The following is a 13,173-nucleotide window of genomic DNA, read 5'->3' as shown; positions in this document are numbered from 1 at the left end:
ATGACAACTTGAAATATGAAGCAACGGTTAGGGGTTTTTTTTTTTTTTTTTTTTTTTTTTGGTCTTACAAAAAACACTCCGGTTTGTGCACCTCTAAATAGAGTGAATTACAATACTCAGATTATATTATTTATTAAAAGTACCCTTTTATTTATATACAAGTATTAACAAACTTATAAGTAGAATTAAAAGAATATACATTACAGTAAAGTTTTAACGAATTTAATTTGATGATATATACTTTAGAAAAAAAGACTTGTAATACAATTGCAAAGCATGTAACTTATTGTAGGGAAAGAACTTTCGGTGTCAATAATAATTTAAATTACTCAATGGAAAATTCCTACCTATCTACGTATGAGTATTACAGTAATTACATTTGATTTGTTCATTTTGTGATAGAACTAGCTAGTCACGTCTCATAATTTCGTACAAGAGCTTCATGCGACAGAGGCAATATGGTTAAAATAGTTGTATTTCTTGGACCTTGCTCTTGCAGTTGTGGAGACATACTGCTGCTACATTTCCCACCTGTGACAAACTTTTGACATGTTTCAAGTAAGGAGTTCCTGCAAGTTGGACAAGATGAATGTGAACTCAGCCATTTATCGATGCAACGCACATGAAATCCATGGTTGCACTTGGGCAGGATTTTTACTAGCTCTCCTGTTGAAAAATCACCCAAGCATATCACACATTCCTTGTCCAATCCTGGTAGCTTCAGTCCTTCCCAATAGCTGACTGTTGGGAAAGTCTTTAATGCTTTTTTCTTGATTCCAGTGTTGGCTTTAACTAAAGTTGTTTCCTGGCTACCGCTACTTTCTGAATTAGATAATCCCGTGCATCTTAATACACACCTGATGATGGAGTTCAACGCTAGTGAGCAAATCAGAGCGCATATCAGCACCGACAGCACCATCACCACATTCGCATCAAAGTTGCTATGTTCTGTATGTGGGCTTGACGATGATGGAGCTGTCACATCAGCCGCTGGTAGTTGGTATGAATAAGTGTCAAGTAGAAGTTTTCTTGAAATAAAATGCTTCATTTCATACTCAAAGAGCTCAGTAGACAGTCTTGACATGTTAAGTTGTTTGTGAATAATAATCAATGTTTGTTTAGATGAGAATTCAATGAAAGACCGACGCTTAGATATATATAGAGAGGTGATTAGAGTAGGGTCGCAATTTGTTTATTTTAATTAAAAAAAGAGGATATTAGTATAGGATTTGAGCCACCATGTGGCATTTATCTATTCGTCTTTTTAATATATATGATCTCCACCATTAATTTGGATCTTCCACTACGGTATGTGTAATTATTTAGTAAATGGTTTCTCTATTTGTATGGGTCCGACGCACTCTCCACCATTTGGATCTTCTACTACGGTTGTAGCTTTGGATAACCACGTTTTTTTCTCCTGTTTCGTGAAACGTTTTTAATTTAATAACGGAATGAATATATACGTTTAATTCACAACACGCTCAAACATACAAGTAAATGGATTTAAAATATATGACTTTTGCTGAAATAAGAACCTTAAATTATGTCAGAAACAATATATTAGATGCGGAAAGTAGAGGTGTTTAAGGTGTTGTGCCGGCCAGGGGCGGATCGACATTGCATACGTACTGACCATGTTGTATTCAGTTCTAAAAGTTTTGCATATTGTGCTTTTGTTATCGATTGTGCAACCTGTTGATTTTTTAGGTCTTACATTTTGTTATTGTCACGACTAGAAAAAAGGCATTTAATGACATGCGAATAATGACATGTCCTTTAATGACAGACACAAGCTTTATGTCACGTAACAGTAGGTGTCATAAAAAAGGCATGCCTTATAAAATTTGAAGAATTTACGACATGTACTTTTCTGTGTCTTACAATTGGCCATCGTTTAATAAGTTTTTAGTAATGCTCGTCTTCCTCTTTAATAACCAGCGGGAAACCTAAATCCTCAAAAATTAGAAACTCGCTCCCCAAATCCATTGTTGCCTTGTTCTGAATTCTTCTTACTTGAATTCTCCATCACGAACCAACCATAAATAGTCTTTCCGATGACGATCTTCTCCACTGGAATCTTAACACTCCCCAACACATCAGCATCAAACACAATATCTTCTTTTGCTTGAAACTCCATGTGGCCAAGGGCATGGGCTAACAAAATTATAAATCGTTCATCCCATTTAGGGATTTTTCAAGTTCTTTAACACATGAGTACACACCACTGTTGCTTGAGGCACCAAAGCCTTGACATAAAGTTCACCAATAATTATATTCCGGTGACCAGAACGTAATTTCATTTCAGCAGTTGTGGAGGATTATTAAGCTAGGATTCATGGAATTCACATTGGTTGTATAAGCAAACTGCTTCCCACCCCTATCTGAGTTAGCACGAACTTTTGTAAGATTTGGTTTTCCATTTAAATTCTTAATATCCTTCAAATTCCATAATAACATGTGCTTCTTTTTCAGAAAATAACAAATTCATGAATGCAAAAATCTACTAAACCATCCAAATCTATTGTATTGAAACTCAATGGAGTTGGAAGCCTCTAAGAGGGAGAATTCTTCAACAGGGTTACTGAATATAGCATACACATCTTTAGTGAGACATGATCATGAGTCTTATGTTGGGTACACTTCCTAAGTGTGCATGCAACCCTAATAAACCTTGGATCTATGTTTGTCTAAATACATGCAAAATAATAATTTTCCAAGGTTCATAACCTATCTAACATGGCATGGGGTACTTTTAAACATAAAAGAGTTAGAAGAGATTACATACCATTTTGATGAGTTTGATTCTTAAGGAGTTTGAGGGCCAAGCACCAATAGTGTGAATGCCTCAAATGGAATCACAAATCACCACAAACTCTTGGAAAACTTTGAGAAAGTGTATACACACTACAATTTTCAGCCACACACAAACACACACACTAGTGGCTATTTCATGCAACATAAGCATGCTTATATAGTGTACATGATTAGGCTGAAACCCTAATAACCCATGACCTTTCCTTTTCCAAGGATCCATGGGTTAAAAGCTCCATGGATCATCCATGGACTTCCATACAAGCCTAGCCCATTAACAAATGGGTGTTAGCCCACACCATATAAAATCAATAGCCCACAATCTAATTAGTCTTCCTTTTAATCTCTAAGTTAATTCATAATTAATTTAAGACTAAGACTAATTAAATAACATGACTTCATATTAATATATTATAACTTATAATATATTAATAATAATATGTGTACAACTCTCATAAAATTATCCATAAATAGTTTGGATGAAATGCAACCCAAATGGACCATGCCGGGTCGGGTCAAGTATATACCAAATAAGTTATGGACTTAGACACCTTATCCAACAGACTCCCACTTGGATAAGTCTAATAACTATATTTGCCTATTACTTCAGGAACCAACCAGCAATCGTAGCTCTCGAAAACTCTGTTGAACTATGAAGCGCCATTTTAAGATAAGTGATCATACAATCCTCTGTTCTCATGATATCAGCCGGACAAACACATGGAACTATGTCTTGCTTATTATCTGGCAGTTGTTTCTCGATTTCCGATTTGTTTGACAAAGAACTCAACTGAACACATAAATTTAGTTCTGACCAGGCCCGGTACATGGGTCAACACAAAATCATCGAGGGGCGCAGATGTCGCTTCTATTTCTAGAAGGAACAGATAAACTTCGACTCATATACTTATTCTACTACTTGTTGAATTGTACACAAAGGCACGTTTTATAACATCAAGTTACTTATGCGTTTACGTGCAATCAATGCACAACCAACTCATAGGTAACAACTCATATCTCTAGGTTTGAAGACTTATATGATATTACTGTCTCACGATCACTCGAGATAAATTCCATGAAGTGATACAAGTGAGCGTGGGTTTATTCCAATACTCATAACTTATGAGTACTCTTGAACATTGTAGCAACCATTGCCATGTCTAAAAACCTTTAGCCATCTACAAACCCAATTCATGACAATCTTGATTCATACCTACTTCTGACGTATGACCGATTGTGGAGGTTTGAATAAATTAATTATTTTGGAAGTCAAAACATGCAATGCTGAAACAATTGTAAATAATTGACAATGATAGCGACTCCTTACTCATAAATAAATCACAATTTTATTCATCATCAAATGTCGATTACATTTTACAAGTTTCAGAGAATCTATCTAATCTGTAAAACTAATATCGTCCCTCAGCCCGATGTGCCTCGCATACTGAAAATGCTTAGCCCTCGTCAGTCCCTTTGTAAGGGGATCCGCAGGGTTCTCATCTGACGATATCCTCTTTGCCACGAGGAGTCCTTCTTCTATCTTGTGTCTTATGAAGTGATATTTTCTGTCAATGTGTCCAGATCTCCCATGATCTCTCGATTCTTTAGCTAAAGAAACCGCACTATTGTTGTCACAGAAAATTTCCATAGGCTCCTTAATAGCTGGCACAACTCTAAGGTCTCTGATGAAGTTCTTCAGCCATATCGCCTCCTTCGCCGCTTCACTTGCTTCTATATACTCTGATTCACAAGTCGAATCAGCCACCGTCTCCTGCTTGGAACTCTTCCAAGAGATTGCCCCTCCATTTAAGGTAAAGACCCAGCCTGACTGAGAGCGAAAGTTATCCCTATCAGTCTGAAAACTAGCATCACTATACCCTAATACTCTCAAGTCATCACTCCCACCAAGAGTAAGGATCCAATCCTTAGTCCTCCGCAGGTACTTGAGAATGTTTTTTACAGCAGTCCAATGAGCTTTACCAGGGTTCCCCTGATACCTGCTGACCATGCTCAAAGCAAAGGCCACATCAGGGCGGGTACAAGTCATAGCATACATGATCGAGCCAACAGCGGAAGCATACAGTAATTGGCTCATCTCAGCTATCTTTGCCTCTGTACTCGGACTCTGAGTCTTACTCAGCTTGGTGTTGCTTTGGATCGGTAAATCTCCTTTCTTGGAATTCTGCACGTTGAACCTTTTCAACACCTTATCCAAGTAGGTACTTTGACTAAGTCCAATTAGTCTTTTACTCCTTTCTCTTAATATCCTTATCCCTAGGATATAGGCAGCTTCCCCTAGGTCCTTCATAGCAAAGCACTTCCCAACCCAGGACATAACCTCCTGCAATGTTGGGATGTCATTTCCTATAAGTACTTTGTCATCCACATACAATACCAAGAAGCTAACTATACTCCCACTAGCTCTAACATACACGCAAGACTCATCTTCACTTCTCGAGAAGCCAAACTCTTTGACCTTCACATCGAAACAAAGATTCCAGCTACGAGATGCTAGTTTCAATCCATAAATGGATTTCTCAAGCTTGCATACTCTATTACGGTACTCTGCACTGACAAAACCCTCTGGCTGATTCATGTACACATCCTCAGCCAATTTTCCATTAAGAAAAGCAGTTTTGACATCCATTTGCCATATTTCATAATCATGAAATGCAGCAATGGCTAGCATAGCCCTAATAGACTTAATCTTTGCTACCGACGAGAAGGTTTCATCATAATCAATACCCTGAGTCTGAGTAAAACCATTCGCAACCAGTCGAGCCTTATAAGTATGCACTTTTCCTTCCATGTCGGTCTTCTTCTTGAAGATCCATTTGCACCCGACTGTTTTACGGCCTGGTACATTGTCAACCAAGTTCCAAACTTGATTGTCATACATGGACTGTATCTCGCTGTCCATAGCCTCCTTCCATTTAGCAGACTCCGGGCCTGCCATGGCTTCCTTAACACTGCTAGGTTCATCCAAATTTACCAGTGTACTATCACTGATAAATGTATCACCTTCCGTAGTAATATGAAAACCATAATAAAACGCAGGTGTGTTCTTAACCCATGTGGAACGCCTCGGAGGTACAGACTCGTCAGCTGGCTCAACCGAAGTTTCCTCCTCAGGTTGATTGCTAGTGTCTGAGGTTCCTTCACCAATTGATTCTTGAATTTCTTCAAGATCAATTTGCCTCCCACTGTCTCCTTGGCTTATAAATTATCTCTCACGAAAGACCCCTCTTCTTGCTACAAAGACGGCATTCTCACTGGGTCTATAGAAGAGGTAACTGAAGGATTTCTGTGGGTAGCCGATAAAAATACACCTTTCGCTTCGGGGTTCAAGCTTAACATGAGTTTCACGCCTCAAGAAAGCTTTGCAACCCCAAATTTTGATGTGGTCCAAATTGGGAACCTTCCCAGTCCACATCTCATGAGGTGTTTTGGTAACCTTCTTTGTAGGGACTAGATTGAGGATATGGGCGGCAGTCTCTAAGGCATACCCCCAAAAAAGAGATTGGTAGTGAAACTCGACTCATCATGGAGTGAACCATGTCTAACAAGGTTCAATTACGCCTCTTAGCTACACCATTTAGCTGTGGTGTCCTGGGAGGAGTCAATTGTGAGACAATCCCACACTACTTAAGATAGTCAAGGAACTCGGTACTAAGATACTCACCACCTCGATCGGATCAAAGCATCTTAATGTTCCTGCCCAATTGATTTTCTACTTCCTGTTTGAATTCCTTAAACCTTTCAAAGGTTTCTGACTTATGTTTGATTAAGTTGACATATCCATATCTACTAAAATCATCAATAAAAGTCACATAATACCGATTAGCATCCCTTGTGGTGGTTTTGAATGGTCCACATACATCAGTATGTATTAGGTCCAACAAACCCTCACCCCTTTCACAAGTTCTAGTGAAGGGTGATTTTGTCATCTTTCCAAGTAGACAAGATTCACAACTATCATCCGATTTAAGGTTGAATGATTCCAAGACTCCACTCTTTTGAAGTTGTCCTATGCGTTTCTTGTTTACATGTCCAAGACGACAATGCCACAATGATGCTTTATCTAGGCTAGTAGAAGAATCAATATACAACACATTATTTCCTAAGTCTACTACAATCGACACAGTTTCATACACACCATCACAAGGTAATGCTTTAAAATAAAACACATTTTTAAAGAAAGCATTAATACCACCACATTCATTATCAAACGAAAAGGTAAAACCTTGTTTGTACAAAGCATGAAAGGAAATAATATTCCTCGCCATTTCAGACGAGTATACACATTTATTCAAATCTAATTTTAACCCATTATTCAGCAACAAAGTATAAACTCCAATCTTGGAAACAGGTGAAGCCTTCCTATTCCCCATGATCAAGTTTATCTTCCCTTGCTCCACATCCTCACTTCTTCTTAGGCCCTGCAAATCAGAACATATGTGAATACCACATCCTGTATCAAGCACCCAAGAGTTAGAATATGGTGAGTTATTAGAAAATATTGTGTAAATACCTGCATGGGTGGGTTTCACTTTCCCATCCTTCAGATCCTGCAAGTATTTAGAGTAGTTTCGCTTCCAGTGCCCCTTGTCCTGGCAATAGTAGCAATCAACATCCTTGGGAATGGCAAAAGGAGTGGCAGAACCGCTCTTGGTCCTTGATGAGGAGCCTTCAAGAGAGTTTCCCTTGGTACCCTTCGAAGGGTGCTTCCTCTTTTTCCCTTTGCCTTGCCCGATAGCCAAAACAGGGGTAGATATTGGAGTAGGAGTAGTAGAGGTAACAACTGACTTGCCTTTAAGACCGGTTTCAGCGGTTTTCAAGAGTCCTTGAAGTTTGCTAAGGGTAACTTCCTCCTTGTTCATATGATATGTCATACGAAAATGGTCATAACAAGAAGGTAAGGAATGCAAAATGATGTCAATTGCCAACTCCTCAGGGAAGTTTACATTCAGCTTCAGCAAACAGTGCACATACCTTTGCATCTTTTGCATGTGGGTCGTGACGGATTCACCGTCCTTCATGCGGGTTGTTGTTATGGAGGAGATTATTTCATACCGCTCTTGATGAGCACTCTGATGGTACCTTTCCATCAGGTCTTGGTGCATCTCAAAAGGGTAGAAGTCCTCATAGGACTTTTGGAGCTCGGCTGTCATCGTGGCCATCATGATGCATGCCACCTTAGTAGCATCTCTCTCATGTGTCCTGAATTCAACAATCTCCTCAGGAGTAGCAGTACACTCATCAAGCTCCTTTAACTCCTTATCGAGGACACATTCCTTGTCCTCATAATGAGTTACCATCCTGATGTTCCTTATCCAGTCCATGAAGTTGGAACCATCAAACATGACTCTCCCACAAAGATTCATGAGAGAGAAAGAACCAGTTGGGTTAGAGCCCGAAGCATTAGTGTTGGAAGACATCTGAAAGAAGAAAGTAAGTGTAGATTAGATATATAGAGTCCTTAATAAGACACCCAAATGTAATATTAAGGCTAGGATCCAATCATAATATATTATACTTAGAAGAGGGATGCCGTAATCTAAGTAATAATATATTTGAAAGGTAGGTGAATGACGATTCACCAATTTCCACCACGAAAACGAAATGATTATTAGGTTTTAATTGGATTTGAAATTCCTAGATTCTTTTGAGATTCATTGAACTTTTCAATGACATGTTTCAATCTCGATTGTGCCCTTTAAGTTTTGTGACTGGGATGCCGAGGATCACAAAACAAGGTGTGAATAACCATGCTAATTCACTTGGTACCCTTAATATTATCACCTAATCAATGTGCCGATTACCCACACATGCTCCATTGATCTATGACAAACATTAAGTCACCTTTCGTGATCCTTACTAGTCCAAGTTAGTGTGCCGGTTAACCACACACGCTCCACCAACGACTTGGTAACGTACAACGTGTGAATTCCATAGATTAGCACCATGTTCACATTTTTCCTAAAGTAACTAAGATTGGGAATTAAAATAAAAGATTTTGTTACTTTATAATATTCATCATACTTAATGAGAATTTATAAGTCTTTATCTTACCCGTTCGGCTAACGACCCTCCACCAGTCAAGCAAGCGGTGGGTGAGAGTATACACCCATTAAGTCGTCATTTTATAGGCAACAACCTTATACCCACCTTATAGACTAGCTTCGTGAATGAGGCCTACTAACGGTAAAACGACTTGTTCTTATACATATATATATATATATATATATATATATATATATATATATATATATATATATATATAATTAACCATTAATGTTGTAAATAGTATAAGTGTTGAATTTTAACTTTTAAAATTCTAAGTGTTGGAATTAAAGTTTATTAAAGTGTGTGAAACTTTTCCAAATTCCAAAACTTGTGGACATGTTTGTAACTCTTCAAAACTTTTCATTTCATAACTTATGAATTAAAGGTTCATAAAATGAAGACTCTTCATTTTATGTAACTTATGTTTTTTAATGTGTGTTAAAGAAATGTGACCTTTGGATATCCATAACTTGAGGACAAATTATGGACTCCATTAAAACACATAAATGATCAAGAATTAATCCTAAACAATTCAGCAAATAATTCCTATCATCTTCTAAATTCATAAGAACATGAACATGATTATCAAAGTTTCAAAAATTATATGAACACATACAAAGCATGAAATTTTGATATATGCTATTGTAAATGGATTAGAACAACAATTACACTAACTAAAATAAGTTTTAAAACATCAAAACAGTTTGGGGTAAAGTTTGTAGTCCATTTCCAGCAGCAAAAGTCGAAAATCTGCATTCTGAACCTTCTACTCGCCGAGTGCACGAACCTACTCGGCGAGTAGGTTGAATTTTGCCCTGGACTCGGCGAGTCCCCCCATGGACTCGGCGAGTCCACCATGCAGACAGCAAAAATTTTGACTTTTCTCACTATTTTGCATCAAGTATCAAACAAGCAAGCCTAGGCTCTGATACCACTGTTGGGTTTTGAGCAATCTAACACTTCCTAAGTGTGCATGCAACCCTAATAAACCTTGGATCTATGTTTGTCTAAATACATGCAAAATAATCATTTTCCAAGGTTCATAACCTATCTAACATGGCATGGGGTACTTTTAAACATAAAAGAGTTAGAAGAGATTACATACCTTTTTTATGAGTTTGATTCTTAAGGAGTTTGAGGGCCAAGCACCAATAGTGTGAATTCCTCAAATGGAATCACAAATCACCACAAACTTTTGGAAAACTTTGAGAGAGTGTATACACACTATAATTTTCGGCCACACACAAACACACACACTAGTGGCTATTTCATGCAACATAAGCATGCTTATATAGTGTACATGATTAGGGTGAAACCCTAATAACCCATGACCTTTCCTTTTCCAAGGATCCATGGGTTAAAATCTCCATGGATCATCCATGGACTTCAGTACAAGCCTAGCCCATTAACAAATGGGTGTTAGCCCACACCATATAAAATCAATAGCCCACAATCTAATTAGTCTTCCTTTTAATCTCTAAGTTAATTCATAATTAATTTAAGACTAAGACTAATTAAATAACATGACTTCATATTAATATATTATAACCTATATTATATTAATAATAATATGTGTATAACTCTAATAAAATTGTCCATAAATAGTTTGGATGAAATACAACCCAAATGGACCATGCCGGGTCGGGTCAAATATATACCAAATAAGTTATGGACTTAGACACCTTATCCAACATCTTGTTCTCCCATTGAAAACGTAAAGATATGGAAACTTAACTAGGGTTATGTGATAACAGAGGAGACACAAAGATGATTTATGTGATTTATGTTGCTTTTTCCATGTAGAAAACAAAAATCATGTCTTTTTCATTGAAGACGTGTTACTTACGAGAAAAAAAAATATGTAATACTATGGGGAAAAGGTAAATGATTTTCTATCACTTTCAGTTGTTTTCAGCCTAGTTTATCAGACAATGAAATTTTAACCAATATGTAAACATAGTTCTCAACCTTGTGGGATGGGTTCACTAGAAATTATGATTATTCTTATAGTAATTGTTTACTTCATGTGAAATCTTACTTTCACGGAGCGTGATATACATATATATTTTTTGTTTTATAGAATGCTCGACTAATTGTATATGAAGCAACGAATCAGCCTACAGATCTTGATGATGTAATAGTTTGATGTCTTCCAAAGGCTTTTCAAATTGGAAAACCTAGAAAGAGTTAGTCAGCAAAGATTTTGAAAGTGACTTTAAAGGGAGAAAAATGGATGAGATATTGACTTTGATCATGTAGTTGGTTTATGTGGTTGTTTCAATAGTTATGATACCTTCCAGGTCTGTAAACAAGCACGATATTTTCCTAACATGGAGTTTTTGAAAGATAGAAAGAATAGGAGACAATCTGCTATGTGTAACGTCCCATTTTCACAACAAAAATTTTTCATTTTATTTAAGTAAAGCTTCCCATTCATTAATCCATTTTAAAGAAAACCATTTGTTGCAAATACATTTATTGAAAATCAGAGTAATATTACAGCGTGAAATCTTCATTGTTGCTGATGAATGTGTACAGTCACGCCTTCACCTTCCTATTACGACCGATCATACCTGAAACAATAAACAACTGAATAAGCACAATGATCAGTGAGTTTCGCCCAAAAATACCACATACGATAAACATACAAGCAAGCATCTGGTCCACTCAGCCATTGGGCTGGAATACCCAGGGTTCTTTGGCCTACCGCCTTAACCCAAACGCTCCTCCGAAGCCTCTATGCATTCGGTTTACAGCCGGCCCGCATCGGGTATTATGGGCTACAAAATAAAGCAGGACCACCTCAACCCACTACCACATATGTCGACCTATAAACAATCATGATCAAGTAGGCACATAATATAGGAAACCAGCAATCATACAACTCAGTACCTCCTACTAGTTCTCTCACAACATATAGTCCCGCTACCAGCTAACCTCTATGGAATGCGTAACCATAAGCATCCATAGGTGAGATAGCCACCATAATAGATGATCCTACTCAAGAACCACAACCAAACGAGGATCATAAAAGAAAGCCTAGATAAAGAGTTCTCAGGCTATCCTACATGACTACATACAGTCCTTAGGGCACTCCACTAGATGATTACCAACAAGTACATGTAGAAATATAGATCTACAGATCACTACCACATAGTAACATCCTAAATATCAGGATACAGATCTAACAGATCACTACAACATAGCAAAATACCAACTACCATGATACAAATCTAACATGTCACTACAACATAGCAACATACCAACTACCTGTATACATATCTAAAAGGTCACTACAACATAGCAACATACCGAATACCAATAATCTAAGGAATGCATAATCGTATATACTCAGAAGTGAGATAGACACCCGGACAGGTAATCCTACTCTAGAACCACAACCAAATGAGGAACAGGTAAAAAATCCTAGATCAAGAGTCATCAGTCTATCCTAAATGACTATATACAATCCCAATGGCATTCTTCTGTTACAAACAACCAAAACTAGTTGGCCGACATTGGTGCCTTCGACCCATGGGTACAGTGAAGCGAAACTCACCTAAATCGAAGAACCTTCAAAGACTATGATATGCTGCCTTATGCAATGCTTGCTCCCATGAATCCACTAACACCATAACCGGATAAAATCTTAATCAACGGCCCAAAATCCTCAAATTTCACCCAATGTCAAACCTAGTAAAGAAGACAACAGACAAAGGAAGTCAACAAACGTCAAACTCCAAGGGAGTTGAGTACGCTCACCATACGTAGCCAGACCCCAATCCTTCATTAAGCACTTAATTCGTTAAGGAATTTTCACCTAAACTAAGATATAGCCTCAAAACATTGTCTTGAGTCATCAAGTTTCCACCTTTATGACTTTCCATGGCTAGGTAAGGTCCAAAAGCTAAAACCCTAACTTATTAATCCGTTAAGACATCAGAAATCTTGCATAGAAGGGATAGAAGGACCAATATCATATTTTATGGTTCCTAATAGCTCTATAGTGGATAAAGCTTCCAACTTTGTCCATTAGAAACGTCCCAACGAATAATACCTAGTCTTTAAGTCTCAAACGGATCAAAATTGAATCTTTTTCAACTTAATCCATTAACTCCAAGTCTCTAACCTTCAAATCTGAATCAATATGATTTTTAGATGGATAAAGTTTCCAACTTTATCCATAACAAGGTCACAAACTTTCAAGATATAAAATTTACGAACTTAAAGTGACCAAAAGCTCATAACACCCAAAACTAGCTAGATCTAACTATTTCATCATCAAAATTCAAA

The 13,173-nt window shown here is 37.4% G+C and overlaps 1 pseudogene; it reads right to left on the bottom strand.

Moving 5' to 3' along the window:
• Positions 1-211: 211 nt before the first annotated feature.
• On the bottom strand, positions 212-1,118 carry LOC145039101 (RING-H2 finger protein ATL78 pseudogene; annotated as a pseudogene).
• Between the last annotated feature and the right edge of the window lie 12,055 nt (positions 1,119-13,173).

Source organism: Lactuca saligna, chromosome 4, assembly GCF_052625555.1.
Source record: "Lactuca saligna cultivar CGN05327 chromosome 4, ASM5262555v1, whole genome shotgun sequence".
NCBI lineage: Eukaryota > Viridiplantae > Streptophyta > Magnoliopsida > Asterales > Asteraceae > Lactuca > Lactuca saligna.
This window is presented reverse-complemented; position numbering and strand designations above follow the sequence as displayed.